The sequence below is a fragment of the Anastrepha obliqua genome, chromosome 4 (assembly GCF_027943255.1).
Source record: "Anastrepha obliqua isolate idAnaObli1 chromosome 4, idAnaObli1_1.0, whole genome shotgun sequence".
In the NCBI taxonomy this organism is placed as follows: domain Eukaryota; kingdom Metazoa; phylum Arthropoda; class Insecta; order Diptera; family Tephritidae; genus Anastrepha; species Anastrepha obliqua.
Window position 1 is genome coordinate 29,287,055 of NC_072895.1, and position 20,439 is coordinate 29,307,493.

General features: G+C 38.0%; 1 protein-coding gene across 1 annotated transcript in view; it reads right to left on the reverse strand.

Moving 5' to 3' along the window:
* The window catches only part of LOC129244544 (probable cytochrome P450 4aa1), a 32,064-nt gene that overhangs the window by 4,359 nt on the left and 7,266 nt on the right, over positions 1–20,439 (reverse strand). The window lies entirely within an intron of this gene.

Below are 20,439 nucleotides of genomic sequence, written 5' to 3' on the forward strand. Positions count from 1 at the left end.
CTACTAAATAACGGGATTAACTCTGTTATAGAAGAAGTGCACTTTCGCCACATAACTGGCGATCGCTGGCGTTTCTTTTTTTTTCGCATGCAGTACCATCTTGATTCTTTAAACAATTATAGAAATATAAGGTGGCGCAAAATTAATTACCCAATTGGAGTGTTTATAATTTTTGCAAATGGCGTCGTACATCAATCATATTTGTCCCGTCACAATGGGTCCCAAGAATGATGGAATACAAGATTGCGCCTTCCGAAAACGCCGTGTCGTAAGAGCCCGTTATTCATGGGGAACGGATTATTAAAACAAACGGAAGGGGAATTACTTGTTTGTGAAGGAGAAGAGTAGGCGCAAGCAATGGAAATAACCAAATACAAGAAATTATGCACACACACATATATTCTTGCCACGGTGTCTTGCGCATAAAAACGCAAACAAACTGCATTTGGAGGCTTTATATTAATTTGTGATTTAACAATTTAACTCGCGGCCTTTCGTTTTCATTAGTTTGTTTAGTTTTAATCTCACAAATCACAATATTACCAAGCCATTCAATGAAATTTCACAAACATATATAATAATTTCTCCTACTTGTTTGAAGTGAAACTTCTTAAGCGTCGATGGGCGAGCGAGAATGGAGAGTAAAATTTCGAGGCCATGCAACGTTTTGGGCATTTTCGTTCTGCGAGAGAGAGGAAAAAGAGAGAGAGAGCTTTACTTTATATAAAGGGTGGTTAAATTTCAAGGCCCGATGTTGAAAGTAAATCACACCTAACCGTCAAGTTTTTTTCTGCATATCGTTTGACATTTTTCAATCTCAGACTAATTCAATTTGAACAGTGGATATCGAGCAACACGTAAAAGTTATTCAGGCTTATTATGAAAACGGACGTTCAAATCAAAATGCATATCGCGCACTTGGTGATTTTTTCCATCAAAATGATCGTCCAAATGTGCGTACAATCGGAAAAGTTGTGCAAAAGTTTGAGCAAACCGGGTCCGTAGGAGATGTGAAAACATCAGTGCATGCTCGTACGGCTCGTACTGCAGAAAATTTGCTGCTGTTCGCGATAGTTGAAGAGCCGTCCACATCAACTCGTCGTCGTGCCCAACAATTGCACCTCTCACGCTCGTCGTCGATAAACATTATGCATAAAGACTTGCATTTACACGCTTACAAGGTGCAATTGACTCAAGAACTAAAGCCTCTTGACCATTTCAAGCGCCGTCAAAGGTCAGAATGGTAGCAGGAAATGGCAACAGTGAATAGACAATTTTCGAAGAAAATCATCTTCAGTGATGAGGCACATTTTCACCTCAATGGATTCGTCAATAAGCAGAATTGCCGCATTTGGGCAAATGATAATCCAAGAGTGATTGCCTGATTGCCGAAAAACCAATGCACCCACAAAGAGTGACTATTTGGTGCGATTTATGGGCCGGCGGCATCATTGGGCCGTATTTTTTCCAAAATGAGGCCGGTAAGGCAGTTACTGTGAATAGTGTTCGCTATCGTGAAATGATAACGAACTTTTTATGGCCCGAATTGGAAGATATGGATGTGGACGATATTTGGTTTCAACAGGACGGTGCCACTTGTCACACAGCTAACGAAACAATGGCTCTTTTGCGCGAAACATTTGATGGCCGAATAATCTCACGTCGCGGCGATGTCAATTGGCCGCCAAGATCATGTGATTTGACACCGTTGGGCTTCTTTCTTTGGGGTTATTTGAAAGAAAAGGTGTACGTCGATAAGCCAGCAGCAATTCAAGAGCTAAAGGATGAGATAATTCGACACATTAACGGCATAGAACCTCAATTATGCCTCAGCGTCATTGAAAATTTGGACCATCGGATGGAGCCATACCAATATTATCATAATAAAGATAATTGACAATAATTTGCTAAAAAGATTGTATTTTATTCAAAATCAACAGCGGCCCTTGAAACATAACCACCATTTATATCTTAGATACACTTTAGGCTAATCATGTCTCCCTTTTTTGTTTTTGTACCATATAATATTTTAAATTGTATTTTGTTTTTTTAGTCGCTAGGCTTAGATTTCGGGCTTGGAGGACATACGCATATTGAGGCTTGAAGTGAATGCGCTGTGTTTGTGTTGTGTTGTAGAACATTTTGGAATGCGTGGTGCCAAAGCGGTCTTCGCGTTGTGCTTGCTGCTGCTTTTGCGTCAATCAAGGCATTTTGTTTTTGTAAGTGCAATGTTCGGAATATCCACTGGTGGAAGACAAAAGTACACGGAAGCAAGAAAGGAGCGCTGTGCTCGCGCAAATATGCATGTATGTATGTTTGAACGTGCATGGATGTACATACATAGTTACATATGAATACAATTATTTTGTAGGAAGCTTGGAAGGCAAGTAGGTATGTGTGTATGTGTGCGTGCTAGGAATTAGAGTGGGTATATATACATACACACCTACATACGCTTTAGAGTAGAATTGTTTTTGCTCTTGTTAGGAAGAAGCTCGTTCACTAGGGCGTATGTGTATCTGATTTCTTGTAGGAATGTGATGGACTGTGACATATGAATAAATAACTCGAGGTTATTTGGGCATACATGCATATATACATACATATGAAAGGAAGATGATGTTCTTGCGCTGGTGCATTATTGTTTTTCATATACAAATGTACAAATGTATTGCCGCACTACGCGCGATATATTTTGCCTGCAGATCTACCGGCAGGAAGTTTAATTCGGCATATATAGGGTTTGATTGAAAAGTAATGAGCCTTCCCGTGCAGAGCGTTTGCCAAGCGATCAACCGAATCGGCTTGTGGGGGGAAATGATCGTTGGACCTTCCCCTTCCACTAGAAACTGGTCCCAATCCGCTGGCAACAGCGGTGCAGTCAACATCGCTCCGCGCGTAAAAGCTGTTTTAAAAATGTGTTAGGATTTTGCAGTGGCGAAAATGCAGCGATCGTTGGAGCAACGTTACTCGATCAAAGTTTGCGTAAAGCTAAACAGTTTGTACCAGCAGGAAGCACTGTAAACGCGGCATTTTACAAAAAAGTGCTCCTCCGTTTGAAAAACCGCGTCGCCCGGGTTCGGCCCGACCTCGACAACAATTGGACCCTTCATCACGACAATGCACCGGCGCACACCGCCTTCCTCTGCACCTCTGCATTGGCCAAGATGGGGGTTCCGGTGCTTCCCCACCCTCCCTACAGCCCAGACCTGTCTTCTCCGGACTTCGTGGGATATAACGGAACTATTTATATTTTCTTTGATATATTGTGCATTCAACAAGTAATTTTAATCGCGGATAGGAGACGTGTTGTTAAAAAATAAAATGGAATCTTCGAAGGCGTATAAGAGGCATATTTGGTATTTTTTTATAAAAGTGGTAAAAATGCAACAACTGCTGCTGCAGAAATAAACACTGTTCACGGAGAGGAATACCGTGAGTGTAAGGACTGCGCAAAAGTGGTTTTCAAAATTCCGAAGTGGTAACTGCGACGTGGAGGATGCCTCGCGCGCTGGTCGTCCTGAAGTCTTTAACTCCGACGCCTTGCTCGAACTCGTGGAAGCTAAGCCAAATTTGACAGTCGATATGAAAGCTCAGAGGTTAAATTCATCGCATGGAACAGTTCACAGGCACCTGGTTTAGTTGGGAAAGGTTTCAAAGCTGGGAAAATGGGTTCCGCATAGACTTTCCGTCGCCAACCTTCAGCAGAGAGTGAATGTGTGTACTCAGCTGCTGCAACGGCTTGAAAATTAGAGTTTTTTGACCCGTATAGTTACTAGTGATAGAAAATGGGTTCTTTACAATAATCCTGTTTGCAAACGCCAATGGTTAGATAAAGATGAAACACCAGAACCGACCCCTAGAGATATTTGGTGGGATATGGCCGGTATTGTTAATTATGAACTTCTGCAACCAAACCAGACTTTCGTTTATTATTATGCCGATTATTATTCCCATCAGCTATCAAACCTGAATGAATCGACCGTCTTTAGTGAATAGACGCAAAGTTTTGTTTCACCACGACGACGCAAGGCCTCATAGCGCAAGGCAAACATTAGGCAAGCTGAACGAGCTCGGATGGGAGCTAATACCGCATCCACCATACTCTCCGGATATTGCGCCTTGTGATTATCACTTTTTCCGTGGACTTCCATCCCATATGAGTAGCAAGAACTACTCCTTAAAAGAAGCTATAAAAAGGGTATCGAAGCGTATTTTGGTTCCAAGGACAAACAATTTTTTGAGCAGGGAATTAAAAATTTGCCTAAACTTTGGGAAGATTATAAATAACGAAGGAAAATATATTATTGATTAATAAATACTTTAAACATCTTTTTTTATTATTTTTAAAACTACCTTTAAAAAACGCACGAACTTATGGACTGACCTGATACTAAATACTAAAGTAAGGGAAAAGCTAGTTTTAAAATGAATAAATTTGTTATTTTTTTTAAGCTAAATGAACTGTGTGTCGACTTTTGTCACACCGCTTTTTTGTTGCTTCACGGTACCTTTATCTATACCAGGGCTTCTTAAACTGTGGGTCGCGACCCCCAGGGGGGTCGCGAGACTACTGAAAGGGGGAAGAAATTAATTTTTTAAACTTAAAAGCACAAGAAGAATTTGCCGAATTAACAAGTGATACTACCTTGCGACGCAGATTTTCCCAAGTGCCTGTGCATGAATTTTGGATAGAAATCAAATCAGAACATCCCCTACTATCGGAAATGGCAATGAACAAATTACTGCCATTTTGTAAAACATATTTATGTGAATCAGCCTTTTCCACATTAACTTACATACATAAAATCAAAATACCGTTCAATTTTAATAAACGTTGAAAATTGATTACGATCTGCACTAACTCAAATTGAGCCTAGATTTAATTATTTGTGTAAAAATAAACAATCACATCCGTCACATTAATATTGTTTGATGTTAATAATATGTTTTCTTATAAAAAAATTGTTACAAAAGTTTATTTTTTCTATTGAACAAATATATATATAGTTTTATGTCATTCTATTTATTGTGTTTTATCATGACCGATATCCCGTCAACGTTTCCAATTATATATATGTGAAATGAATGGGTACGTATTCTTTAATCCCTATTTTTTTACATTGTAAAATAGTGCGATATTACATCTACATCTACGGTTAATATTATATATATTTCATTATATGGAGGAGGGGGTCGTTTGAAATTTCCTAAGCTTGAAGGGGGTCGCTATATGAAAAAGTTTAAGAAGCCCTGATCTATACTAATATTATAAAGAGGAAAACTTTGTTTGTTTGGTTGTAATGAATAGGCTCAAAAACTACTGAACCGATTTTAAAAATTCTTTCACCATTCGAAAGCTACATCATCCACGAGTAACATGGATTATATTTTATTTTGGAAATAGGGCTCGAGATATAGGTCAAAACGTGGACCCGGGTAACCTTCGGATGTGTATGTACAATATGGGTATCAAATGAAAGCTGTTGGTGAATGCTTTAGTCCAGAGTATCTTTCATGCCGCTCCGTGACTAGGGTCTCGAGATAGAGACCAAAACGTGGACCCTAGAATATGTTTGTACAATATGGATATCAAATTGAAGCTGTTGGTGAATGCTTTAGTACAGAGTATTTTTCATGCCGCTCCGTGACTGGGGTCTCGAGATATAGGTCAAAACGTGGACCCGGGTAACCTTTGGTTGTGTATGTACAATATGGGAATCAAATGAAAGCTGTTGATAAGTGCTTTAATACGGGGTAATTTTCATACCTATTGATGACTAGGGTCTCGAAATATATGCCAAAACGTGGACCCGCCGTGTCTTTGCACCGAATTAAACCAAACTTACGCACATTGTTAAGTAAGTATTGAAAATGGGTTTCGTAAAGTTTGGTTGTAATTCGGAGCACTGGCAACGGGTACAGCGTTCTTTTGAACCAGCCATAATGTCGCTTACGTTTTTAATGCTTGGGGCGGAACTGAAATGTCAAATTGACAGTGTGAGTTACAATGTGTCAATATTTCTTTCTGATTTGGATGCCATAAGGAAAAAAAATAAGTGCAACATGTAAAAATTGTTTGTGAATTTTTTTGGAGTGGATTTTGGAACAGTGAATAATTTCTTACGAAATTTGAGAATTTAATGTGAAATCCGAATGAAATTACGTTTTCGTGGAAAAAAATTTTTTTTTTCGTTTTTTTTTTTTTGAAAAATATAAATGGATAATGGTTAAAAAAGCTCCAATGCTTAATAAAACATATAAATTGAAACGAAAAACTCATGGATGATCAGGAAAAAAGACGATTGTTTATTCATATGCGTTGATTTGAAATTTAAAAACAATCTTCTTTTTTCCTGATTTTCAATTTATATTTTATATTTACTCAAAAACAAATAGAAAAACAGAAAATATTGTTTATGCCAAAGCGCTTGAATAAAGAATAAAGAAATAAATAATATGAAATTCATATATTTTCTGTTCTAAACCATATCTATTCTATTTTAGTGTGCCCAGCGAAGGGGGCCGGGTTTGCTAGTTTTATATATTCTTTGACATTTGTCAAGTGGCCAGATGTACAATTTTGCACGATAGAACAACGAGTTAGGAACAAAATATCGCGAAATTCGTAATTTTTTTTGGTGGAAATAATCTTCCGAATGAGTCGACAATTCAAAGGTGAAAAAATGTCAAGAAATTGGTTCTGGCGAGGATAGAACAAATACTGGCAGACCAACAACTGGGCGATCTGTTGAGAATGTTGTTCCTGAACAACCTTCAACATCTACATATATCTCGACGCTCTCAACAATTAGGCATTCATGAATAGACTGTTTGGCAGGTTTTCCTGTAGCAGGTCTACGAAATATTGTAGAGTAGCAAAGTAGCAAACAGCAAAGTCCATATCATGACCCTTATCTCATAGTGGAGCGTAAAGGAGTCAATTCTGTATTACAAATTAACAATAAGCTTAAGGAATATCATAATAATACCCTTAAGAAATACAAAATCACCTAGAATATTATCATATTAAATAAATTTAAGAAAAATTTACTATAAAACATAGAATTAAAAATAGATTTAGATATACTAAGAAACTTGTAAAGTCATTTTTATTGAAAACTACTGAACTTGCAAAATTTAAACAAATTTTTTAGCACAGTAATTTTCAATCTTAACCATAGGGGTGTAGAGTACCTCCACTTCACTTTCAAACTTTATTCGAATTCTTTAAATATATCTTTAATACTCAAACTCAAATTATGTAAACCATTTCAATTCACGCTACTCTTCAATTTTAATGACATAATTCATTTCATTTCAATTTCAATGACAAAAGTTCTTTTCCTTTTTTTTTTGAAACCCGAAACATAAGTAAACACATGGCACACACCAAATACATTTTTTTGTCATATGATACCCCACTCCAAAGCAAAGCCATAGCTTACTGTGAAGTAAGTCAACCTAAGCAAAATTTCATTGTATAGTATTTTTAAGTGTTTACAATTTTGTTATTGATTTTTACTTGTAACAATGTTTGATTGTAATTATATATGTATATTTTATTGATGACAAGGCAAAAAGAAAGTATAAAATAAAGCCATTCTATCAGAAAGCAGCTCAGTCTCAACCTGATAGTTGGAAGGCAGTTATTTGCCCTAACTGAAAAAAAAAATCTTTTTTATTTACAAAGGAATCTTTAGTCGGCAGGTTTGCCCTAAAGCTCTTCCATAAAAATAATAACGCTTATACTTTGACGATCCTGCCTTACACCTTTTACATGGCGATCCTGCCAGCATTTTACAATATAAAAAATATGTAAAATACTACTGAATTGGCAATTGATTCATTATTATCAAATGCGTAATAATTATAAAAGCGCTAAAAAATGTATGCTATCATTTTGTATCACAAAGCCACGTGCGCGAGCGAAGCAAAAAGCGAAAACTCCGTTCTTTTAAAAATTTGTAAATAAAAGTTTTATATGCTCAGAAAACTAGAAACATACATACATACATACATACATACATACATATGTACAAGCATGAAAACAATTCAATTCACAACTAAAAATACGTTTCGGTCAATGAAGACGAGCGGTAAAAATGGAGTTAGGATGGAATTTGATGAGCGTTGGATGATGCTGTGCAACTACAATAATTGAAGGTGTGTTGTAAACATAATAACGAATCACAATTTTATGAGCAAATAGAACGAAGACACTACACGACCTACACTTCACGCACACATGTGTGTACGTATGCATACATTAGCACACGTATGGAAAAAACGCACATTGCGATAGTTACTGTTACAAAAAAATAGCCGAAAGTTCAGCAAAGGGGACGAAATTGAAATAGAGAAATACTGCTTATAGTGGTAGTGGTAGGAACTAGCGCTTTAATCATAACAACTGAATATGTAGAGTTGTATGTATGTATATGTAAGTACAAATCAAAGAAGAATTCAACCAGTGAGTAGGTGTAAATGAATTATTCCAACAAAACTAGATACATTGTATATGCAAGTCTTTATTTGGATGTGTACGAGCGCTAGTGAGAAAGTGGGTGTATGCTCAATTCATTATCTCAATAGACGTAGGTGAATTTATGTTTGTACATTTATTTTCATGTGTACTTATGCTCGCTCAGTCGCAATTGCTTTACTGAAGTGCTCGTATTAGGATTTTTAATACACTTTGCAGATGGCGGTACTACCTATGTGGAGTTGGTGCCGGTAGTGTATGGGTATTTATTTTTTCTACATACATGCATACATACATTCATACTCACATATGTGAATGGCAATAGACCGCTCCCCCTCCCGCGAAGTCATGCTTAACGGTTGTCCCGTGGAGGGAGGGAAACGGAGCTGGGGTGGGTTTTTGGTGTGTGAGCCACAATTTTCGGCTTTCAATGCTTTGCTCAACAATAAAAAAAAAAAATAAAAAAACATGTGAATGGGCGAGTGCATGTGCGTTCATTTAAGTATGTAGCACTGTTCAAGTTTTTCTGCATGTGCTTAGCTCATTATTTTTGCTAAGGCAAGAATGAGAAATTTCAGTGCAAGTTATAAATTTTCGACTTATGAACTTTTACCTAAAATACGTGTGACAAAATATTGAAGCGATCTTAATGAGCGTTTATTTGTGACATTTAAACTTTTGTTAACGCATTTTTATTTATTGTACATGTAGAGAAATAATATATCAATATGAGTACATTATGTCAATTAACGTTGATAAATGTTTTTGAGTAATCCATTTTGTCATCTATGATTGATGATAACGATTTACTACAACTCAATTTGGTTTAATCTTCAGGCCAAGCTTAAAGTTTTTCGGCTCATTTTGGAAGTGTGACAACCCAATTAATGTTTGCACGCATGTCAACTTTGTATGCGTGCGCCACTCGCCACTTGAGCGCAAATGAAATTTTGTTAGCACTAGAGAGGCAGTCAATATGTCGAAAACTATTGTCAATATGCGAAATTTTGAAAAAAAAATGTGATTACTTTGTTGTTATACAATACAACACTAACTTTGAAAAACATATATTAAATATCTTACTATATATCCCGTAGGGTAAATCACTCGAACCGACCTGTGATAGTATAGTTTTAGAGAATTTCACTAGTTATCATTTGTCGATGGTGCGAGGCTAGTATTAAAACTAGAAAACTAAAACTCCACACCAGTTGTTGTTGTTGTAGCAGCATAGACAATCCTCATACATATATGAGGAATGCTGCTGAAGTGACAGTACAGGCCGAATATACAGTTGCGGACAAAACTCTCCGTATGACCCCTTTTTTCTTAATTTCTCCCGATCTAAAGCATTTAAAAAAAATGCAGTGATGCAAAATTGTCGGATTTGGGGCTGAGAAAATCCACACGTTACTGTAGAGAAGCAAATGCATCCACAAAGAGTCACTGTTTGGTGCGGTTTTTGGTCTGGCGGCATCATCGGGCCATTTTTTTTCGAAAATGAGAAAGGAGCCGCGGTTAGTTACCGTGACATGCTCAACGAGTTCTTTTCAAAAATTGAAGAGGATGACATGAACGACATTTGGTTTCAACAGGACGGTGCAACTTGTCACATTGCCAAAGTTCTACTCGAACTTTTGGCTACCGTTTTTGAAAACCGAATAATCAGCCGGAATTCCGATATCAATTGGCCGCCTCGGAGCTGTGATTTAAACCCGTTGGCCTATTTTTTGTGGAGAGCCGTTAAGGACAAATGCTATGCGAACCATCCAGAGACGATTGATGCTTTAAAGCACGAAATCGAAGTTGCCATTCATGAAATTGGAGCCCAAAAAATCGAAAATGTGCTTAAAAATTGGGTTGATCGAATGGCCTACTGTAAATCCAGTCGTGGCAGTCATTTGAACGATATTATTTTTCATTCATAAATGACAATGTTCAATCTTCGATATAAAAAAAAAATTGAAAAAATATTGATTAGTTTTTTATGGCATTCTATCTTTTGAAGAAGTGTACGATCGGAGAATGTCGCTCCGCAAAGAAATCTCTACTGATTTGAGAAAATTAGTTGTTGAGTACAGAAGTAATAAGAAATCCTTTGGTGAAATAGCTCATTTATTGCATTTAAGCAAGTCTACGATACAAACTAATTGTAAAAACTTTGAAACATCCAATTCCCTGGAGAGTAAGCCGCGTAGTGGCCGGCCCAAGAAGCTCAACCGGTGAGAGGTATCCTTTATTTGCAAAGCAGGGAATTAGAATCCGAAAATTCATGCTACTGATTTGGCCCAGAAGGTAACCGAGAGGTATCAAATTGTTGTTCAGCCACGTACAATACGCAGGGCCCTTAATAATGAAGGTTACAACTGCAGAACTCCTCATAAGAAGCCCTTTATGTGCGAGAAAAACCGAAAGTTTCGTCTGGAGTTGGCAAAAAAGCACCTTAATAAGGGAATAGAATTTTGGAAACTAGTTTTATTCACTGATGAGTCAAAATACAACATATTTGGTTACGACGGCAAAGCCAAAGTTTGGAGAAAACCAAACATTGTCATGGATCCTAGGAATCTGATTCCGACTCTAAAGCATGGTGGTGGCAGTGTAATGGTTTGGGGAGCAGTTAAAGCCACAGGAGTTGGAAACCTCTTTTTCATCGTTCCGGTAACATAGAACCGACTGTCGTGGGAACGCCACACCAGTCCTCTCAGGCGTTGTGGCTTGTTAAAATGTTTCAGTAACTTTTTATGTAAAAATTATCCAGTAACTTGCCAGTAACTTAATTTCCGAGAATTCGGTCTCAAAGAGTAAAATATCAAAAAAAGTATTTGAATGCAAAACCAGTAACGATTTGCAAGTTTTACGCACAGCTGATTAAATTGTTGGCGGGGAAAATCACAAAAATTAAAAATTGCTTCAGTTAAGCTGAATTAAAATAATTAAAATAAAATACACTTCTGTTAGGTTTTTGGCCGAGCTCCTCCTTCTATTTGTGGTGTGCGTCTTGATGTTATTCCACAAATGGAAGGACCTACAGTTTTAAATCGACTCCGAACGGTAGATATTTTTTATGAGGAGCTTTTTCATGGCAAAAATACACTCAGAGGTTTGTCATCGCCAGCCGATGGGCGCCCGCTATTAGAAAACGTTTTCATTTTGCTGTTTGCACCGAGATTCGAAGCTACGCACCCTCGAACGGCAGTCACGCCCCAACCCATTCTGCGACGGCGTCCGTTACTCCGGATTAAATTAAAAAAAAAAAAATTAAGCAAATAAAATATAAAATAACCATCTTAACATCACATGGCTTTATTTTGTCCACAATAATTTGTTCCATTCCATCATCGCTGTCAGATGAAGAACATTCCATTACCAAATGTATTGTTGTTGCAATCACAGCTTTCTCATATTTTCCTCCGTCATATCTGCTTCCGTCTATGCATTTATATATATTCATAAATTGCCAAATTAGTTAATAACCAAGAAGTACAAAGCATAAAACACAAAAGATACCTTCAATGCTTTCGATTTGTATTTCGGAAAGTGGAACAACGGTGACTGGAAGCCATGGTTCAGAAACACATACCTCTAAATCATTGGCCTATTATTTCTATTTAACGTATGACTTGAAATAAAATTTATAAATTTTATCTAAAATATATTTACTTACATTCTCCATTTTAATCCCGATTTTTATTTAAATTTAGAACTTTGACTCAGTTCGCAAATTTTAAATCGTTTTTATTTTTACTTTGCAATCAGCTGTTTTTCTCACTTGCAAATTCTTACAAGTAAAAATTCACACAGTAAAAACATACAACTCCCCTCAAAATGAAATGCCATTTTGTTCTCTCATTTCCCCCCTACTTAGCAAGTTTATTGGATAGATGAACACGAATGCTTGATAATTTGTACCAATTCACTAGCAGGCCTATTTACTCGCATGGTGTAAAGAATTTTAGAGGTGTACTGAGCGAATTTGACAGATATGCCGACCTTATTCGTTTTGTGTTTCACTAAGCTAAAGCTAAATTTTGAGAAACCCAAAACGATTGCCGTACAATCCAAAGTTCCCTTCAAAAATTTTTTTTCACCATAAATAACGAGAAAACCTGGTATCTATCCTCCTTGATTTACTCGAACCTTTGCGTACGTTGAAGTAATTAATTTTTTATTGTTATAAATATTCGCACCTTCGTCACTTTTTACTTATATTTAATAATAATATTAATCTCTTCTCGATGTTAAACGCTAAATATCCAATAAAATCCATTACCTACGTATGTATGTGCGTATACATAAATGTCACCTTCGCGCTCGTACGTTGCTAACAACACAACATCTTGTGCATCGATATTTCGGTTGTGTGTGAAAACATGTGAAAACACCTACACACATCGCTTTTTGGCTGGCTGACAGGTCAAGTTTATTTGGGGTCTTGGCCGGTTTTGTTCGGCATGTCTTTTGTGTTGACAACTGGCACAAAGCGTTGGCAAAGATAAATAGGAAGAAGCTGTCGGAATGTTGATATGCTAAAAGCATTACAACTTGTTATCTCAGAAGGGCGTTTTATTGCATAATAAGCGAGAATTAGTACGCACTTCCACACGTATTTATGTGCAATTTATGAATGTGTGTGCATGCGTGTGTTTAAAGTCCTATGGCTTTTAAGTGTTTTGCATTGTAGTTGTTTTGCGCGGTTTTTTTTGTACACCAATTTCGTGTAACTTAAGAGTTCAATGGTGTAAGGACAACAGGAGTTTTAAAATTGATGGTAAAGGTAAAAAGTGCTTAAGTAGACTTAACGAAAAATCTTCAAATTGAAATATGCAAGGTAAAGTCCTAAATAAACACAACAGAGCTAAAATAGAAACGACAGGAGCTTTGTTCTGATAACTTCGAGTTTATTTATTCAAAATAGTCCCCTCTGACCTCGATACACTGTTTTGCGCGATCTCAAAACTTTTCGAAAGGGTACAAGACTTTTGGATGTCCTCTACGGACGCAAAACGTTTTCGTTTCATGCCCAAATGCACTTTCCCGAATAGGTAGAAGTCACAGGGAGTCATATGCACTGGGTATAAATAGGCCTTAGACGGCACAGCAGAAAGCTGCTCATAACTTAAAACAATGTAATTAAATTCAAAGCAAACTAAGCGCAACAGTAATTGTCAGCTAAACGCTAATTAGAGCAATAAATTCGGAGTATAAAAGTATACGCGCACTTATGATACATACATACATACATATATGAATATAATATGGGCGAAAAAAATAATTACCTAAATAGGTTAACTTAAAGGAGTTAAAATATGGCCTTCAAGTTGTTTACATAGACGCAGTCATCTATGGACGCTTAAATTTACTCTATACTATGAAAACAAAATGCATATATGGACATAACGGTAGTTTATTAATTTGGGCAACAACAGGAAATTTCATTCATGCTTGTTGGCCCAAATTCTAATGTAGGGAAAAATACCCACTCGTTTAGATTTTTTGGTATATCAAAGTTTATTTAAGCAGGTAAAGCCAGTCAAAGGTTAACGGACTGTAACGAGGCGCCTAGACGTGCAAATGTATTCTGAACTTATATGCGTCATAAAAACATGCTGACAACTTTTAATATTCCAAAAAAAAAAAAAAAAAATTATTTGAAGGCATTTTTAGTTTAAATTTTACTGATTGGCGATATTTTACTGATGACATAAACGAAAGGTCAGACTACGTTATTCCACAAGTAAACTTTGGCAAGAGGCCAAAGAGAGAGTTTTGTAATAGAATAGAATGGCTGACAGAAGGGTTTAGAATCTGATTACCACGCACATAATTTTTTTACAGATGGATCTAAAATGACAGAAGGAGACTGTCTTTTGTACGCAGTCTGATCTCCAAAAGTCTTTCAGGCTTCCTAATAACTGTAACTGTCTAGCTAAGATTTATGCTACAACCAAATCAAGTAAATTAGTGTTGGGGTTCACTCCCTTCGACACTCGCCCAAACATCTTCATCGATCATCGGGCAATGTGAAAGCAATAATGGCTGTAATGACTAGCTCGGATTGCGTGCGGCACTATAGGTCCAAAATGGACGAGCTCTGCAATAATCTTTTTCTTAATTGGCGCGATAACCGCTTCCCGATTTTGGCCGAGTTTAACAAAGCGCGTCAGTCGTTTCTTTCTCGTGCTAACCGGCGCCCGTTAGACACACCAAATGAAGCTAAGTCCTTCTCCACCTGATATTTCCAACGCATAGCAGGTTTCCTCTTCCTCTGCTATCACCAGCTGATACCGCATCGAATACTTTCAGAGCCGGAGCGTTTGTAGCCATTCGGATGGCATGACCCAGCGAACATAGCCGCTGTATCTTTGTACGCTGCGCTATGTTTATGTCGTCGAAAAGCTCATACAACTACTCTGCGATAATACATAGGTCACAATTTACTGGGTAACAGGGTACAAGGGAATAGAGGGAAATGATGCAGTTGACGAGCTTGTTAAGGTAGGCACCCGCTTGCCTAGGCTGAGTACGACATACATACATCCCTCACTCTTAGTTTTGAAGACGGTACTAGACGACGCACTAACTCTAGAAACACAGTCTATATGGGAAGCCGCGACCTCCCACAGGATTGCCAAAATATTACTACGAAATTGCAACATGAAAACAACCGACTTTATTCTCTCACTCTTAAGGAAGAAATGTAAGTTGTAAATGGGAGTACTGTCGGGACATTGTCTCACTCCATATCAGGCAGCTAAAATGGAATTGGTCCAGAATGACGCTGTAAATCGTAAATCTTGCACTTTTACCACTTTTTTGTAATGCAATCGGCGCAATGCGATTTCGCCTAGCTGCTCACTCCATTGTTTACAAGCGAAATTTGCTACCAAGCTGAGTATAATTTATGAGTGCCTATTTACACACAGAGGCGGCCGCCGTAGCCGAATGGATGGTGCTTTACTACCATCTGGAATTCAGAGAGAACGTAGGTTCGAATCTCGGTGAAACACCAAAATGAAGGAAACGTTTTTTTTAATAGGCGGTCTCCCCTCGGCTGGCAATGACAAACCTCTGAGTGTATTTCTGCCATGAAAAAGCTCCTCATAAAAAATATCTGCTGTTTGGAGTCTACTTGAAACTGTAGGTCCCCTCTATTGGCAACATTCGGTGCTTTTAACGGTTACTTCTTTAGCATCTTCTGGTTCGGATATATTTTACAACCCGCTAATATGTAAAGCGGAGAATGTTCGTCAACCGTTTCTTAAATATTTCAATGAAGAATGCAACATTAAAATTAACTTAAACATGTTACATAAGTTTTTTAAATTATACCTACTTTACAACAAAAATTACACTGTGTTTCCCAAGCAGCGTTCTTAAATTTGTCATCTTTGATTTCTTTCATTTGATTGGACACCAAAACAGAACTCATAACAGAAATCTGCCAAAAACTGTCAAAAATTGAAGCACAAAGCGTGTCGTCAGTGCGGGAGATAAAACTCCTTCTCTCTTCCCCATCGGTCCTTCTTCGACGAATAAAATGTTCCCCTTCCAAATGTTTCCCTTTGTAAATGGGCATTGAGTAGACAATGCATACGAACAAAAGCAAAAATAACGGAACTTTTTTCTGCGAATTTGTACTCGCCACATGCATTGTAAAATTTGTCACAGAATATATGGCAAGTCTAAGTTTTCTTAACATACAAGGTGACGTCCAAAACAAATAAGACTGGGGTCATAAAAATATTTTTGATGGCACCATCTTTTTAATGATTTCGTGCGTTGGAAGTTACATCCTTAGCTGACTTCCAGTGAAAGCTAGGTGACATTCGATTCAGTGGAAGCGAAGTTATTGCATCTAAAGTGTTATTATGTTTGTGTCATCGGTACAAAAATGAGTTTCGAACAAAGAGCTAATAACAAATTTTGTTTTCAAATCGGTAAAGCTGTGGCCGAAACATTTGAATTGATGAACAAAGTTTATGACGATGGTTGTCTGTCTCGTGCCAGAGTCCATGAGTGGTTCACACGTTTCAGAGATGGTTGTGGATCGGAGTGGAATATCTCCAAAACATCGATTTATCGCATTTTAACTGATAATTTGGGCTAACGAAAGGTCTGTGAACGTTTCATTCCGTACAGGTGAACTGAGGACCTCAAATTGCTCAGAATTCAACATTCGAAAGACCTCTTTAAAGAGGCGAGAAAAGGTGAGAACTTCCTTTACAACATTTTAACTGGTGATGAAACGTGGTTTTTCCAACATGCACCTGAAACTAAGCGTCAAAGTGCCGAATGGTAGGCCCCAGACTCATGCTCATTTGTTTTTACGATTCCATGTTTGATTTTTCGAGCAAACCCTTGTTTGGCATTATTTTTGGCCACGAAATTCGGAATATAATCTTTAGACAGCGGTTGACAAAAACTATTGTAGTAGCGGTGGTAATTTTCCAGGTAGAGCTGATGTACAGCAGAACCGATAGCACATTTGATTTGAAGCGCCGAACGTTTATACTGGACCTCAGGTTGTTGTTTCACCATATAGGGTACAACTTCCCGAATGCCCCTCTGGCTGTTTCGATTCAGGAGCGTATGTCTAAAAGTTTTTTCTAAAAGCAGTCGCCCCTCGACAGGCAATGGCAAACCTTCGAGTTTATTTCTGCCAAGAAAAAGGTCCTCATAAAAAATATCTGCCGTATGGAGTAGGCTTAATACTGTAGGTCCCTCCATTTGTGGAGCCACATCATGACGCAAGCCAAACATAGGAGGAGGAGTTCGGCCAAAAACCTAACAGAAGTATTAGCGCCAATTATATGCGGCTAACAAAGCGTGGCGGTCGTTTCTTTCTCGTGCTAATTGGCGCCAGTTGAAAACACCAAGTAAATCCAAGTCCTTCTCCAACTGATCTTACTAACGGAGAGGAGACCTTCCTCTTCCTCTGCTATCACCAGCTGGTACCGCATCGATTAGCCAGTCAACGTAGCCCCTGGATCTTTCGTCGCTGAGATATGTGTATGTCGTCGTAAAGCTCATGCAGCTCAATGGTCCAAAAATCTTCCGCAGAATTTTTTTTTCAAACACTCTCAAGGACGCCTCATCGGATGTTGTCATCAAGCTTGTGCGCTATACGTTAGAGCGTCCATGATGAGAACCTTCTAGAGCCATCAAAAATATCATCCCAATAAGAACGATTATTTCCAAGAGTCGCCGACCGCCGCACATTGCGGCCGATTCCCGAAAAGCTGGCCAAAACTCAAAAAATTAAGTAATTGATTCAAAATTTCTTACTCGGGGGTTGTCGGGGTCGCTGATTACGAATTTGATCTTAAAATTTTGAAAATCCACCCCCTTCCACCCCTATTGGCCACCCCCTCACGTGAAATAGCGTATATTCAAGAACATAATCAAGATTTGTGTCGAGGTATTGATATGTACTAAAGATTTCTCGTATTTTACTAACCTTCCGAAGATGATTCCATTTGGTTTTGTTCAATTTACTCCATTACAAAATCTTTCAAATGTGTACAACTTTCACTATTCATCGACAGTAATACGATGCTCAAACGAAGGCCACGTTGCGAATGAAAATACAGAGGATACTTAGGGTACAGGACGTTGCTATGAACGGTTTTCACTACTCAAGGCATTACTGTAGCCAACCCAAAGACAAAAAAACTCTATCTAGAAACTTTTTTTTTTCGACTTTTGGCCAGCTTTTTGGGAATCGGCCGCACTGTGCGCCGCAAGGCTCAATGAATTTATCAAAAGATATTCAGCCACACCACATTGATGAAGAAAAACGTAAAGAAGCTCATTCAGAAGCTCAGGTAACACTCAGTCCTCCTCTTAGCATTCTCCCTAAGCTGACCAAGATCAAAAATCCGACACATTTCATAAGTTTACAAGCACCCTATTCATCTGAATTCAATTAAATAAAAAACCATTCCACGCTATCAAGTGTGTGCTACTGGGAGCCCAAAGAATAGATTCAAAACCATTTCAGAAATCGAGTTTAACTACTGTTGCTACAATTAAGAAGAATTCTGGAGTACTGCATTTTATCTGAGGATTTCCACTTTGAGGGTTGCGAAATAGCTTTGGAAGAATACGTAATAAATAGTAAAAGACTTTGAAATACTTGCGCTTTAATCACCCTTTAATTTATAAGAGTAAGCTGCGCAGTAATCATTTATTTGTTTTTACATTGAGAAGAAACTGTACTCGTTCATAAATTTAAATGCAGAAGAGTATAAGTACCTTTAAATATATAAACAGAGAAAAAATATATTTACACACACATACACATGCAGATGTGTGTCTATTACTTATTTATTGACTTCATTAAAAATTCTGGGTAATCAGGAATATAATCGCGTCTTTCTGCATGCCTTGGAATTGAGCGCAAATTTAATACCTTAGCCAGGCGCTATTGACACCGGCAATGGCAATGACACTGGCAGCGATTAGTGTTCAGTGTCATGGGAGTATGAATTTGACTTCTAAAAAAGACAAATATAAAGAAACCGAAAAATATGAGCAGGAAAATACTTAAATACACAAACACACAAGCACACAGACAAACACGAACACACGAAAGGCGTAAACGCGCACTTGATTACTACTCGGGCGTTCTTAGAATTATTCCTGTTTTTGCGATGTATCGAAAATCATCAACATCACCTATTTGCTTAGAAGTAGCGCTTACTTGTTAGGTAAACAGCAAAAGCTAAAAATATGCAGTCTTCCGCAGAACTCTAAACACTCTACACCTTTGTACTCTGGCTTTTTGGCTACTTACTGTATACACATTCTGTGTGCTGTGCAACAATTGTTGCTGCGGCCGATGCGTATGGCATTGTTTTTGTTGTAATGCTATCGCTAAGCATCTCCCTTGAAGTTGCTGCTCCATTGTTGTCATTTGAAATTAACACTTTCGTACTAATAGAAATAAATTATTATTTAATACAACCTAAGTGATTCTGTGAAGCAACCGCAAACGAGTAGAAAATGCTGTACAGCTTGGATGGCGTGGCTTCGATAGCGTTCGATGAATGAAAAGATCCAATGGGCGATTTCATGTCAAGTGATTCAAGTACAATATTTTGGACATTGTCCTCCATTTTACTGAAATTGGTTTATTTGTAGGTTTCAATATATATGCAAGTAGGGAGAGGCTTGAAGTCTTCTCAAATTTAATCCCCACACACAAAATTCCCTGCTTGAAAAGTATCCCCAAGCACAGAATCCTCACAATGAAAATCCGCAAACTCAAAATACCCAAACGTATCCCCAGGTTTATGTATATAAGTATGTAAAAAATAGGTGTCTTTACACCAAACTTGGCACTCGGTGTTCGGTATTTTGCTTGCACAAAATTATTTCCCTTTCGGTTTACCGATTACCGACGTGAGCAATTGAGTAGTAAAGTTCTCTCGACGAAGAAAACTAACACTCTATAAGGCTGAGTGTACAATGAACTGTATGAGCTTTACGACGACATAGACATAGCGCAGGGAATAAAGATCCAGCGTCTTCGTTGGCTGGGTCATGTCAATGTAAAAAAAAAAACGTCCCGGCTCTGAAAGTATTCAATGTGGTACCAGCTGATGATAGCAGAGGAAGAAAAAGATCTCCTCTACATTGGAAAGATCGGGTGGAGAAGAACTTGGTTTCACTTGATATTTAAATGTTAAATGTTGCCGGTTAGCACGAGAAAGAAACGACGGCGCGCTTTGTTAAACACGATCAAAATCGATGAGCGGTTATCGCGCCAATCAAATGGACCAAAAATTCCCTTCAGGCCCAGGCTGGCGTTGAAGTCGCTAAGCACGATTTTTATGATGTGGTGGGGGCAGCGCTGATAGGAACGTTCCAGGCGCTCATAGCAGGAATCTTTGGTCGGAGCGTCCTTCTCTTCCGTCGCAAATGAGCGAGATGCTAAAAAATCGCGCTTT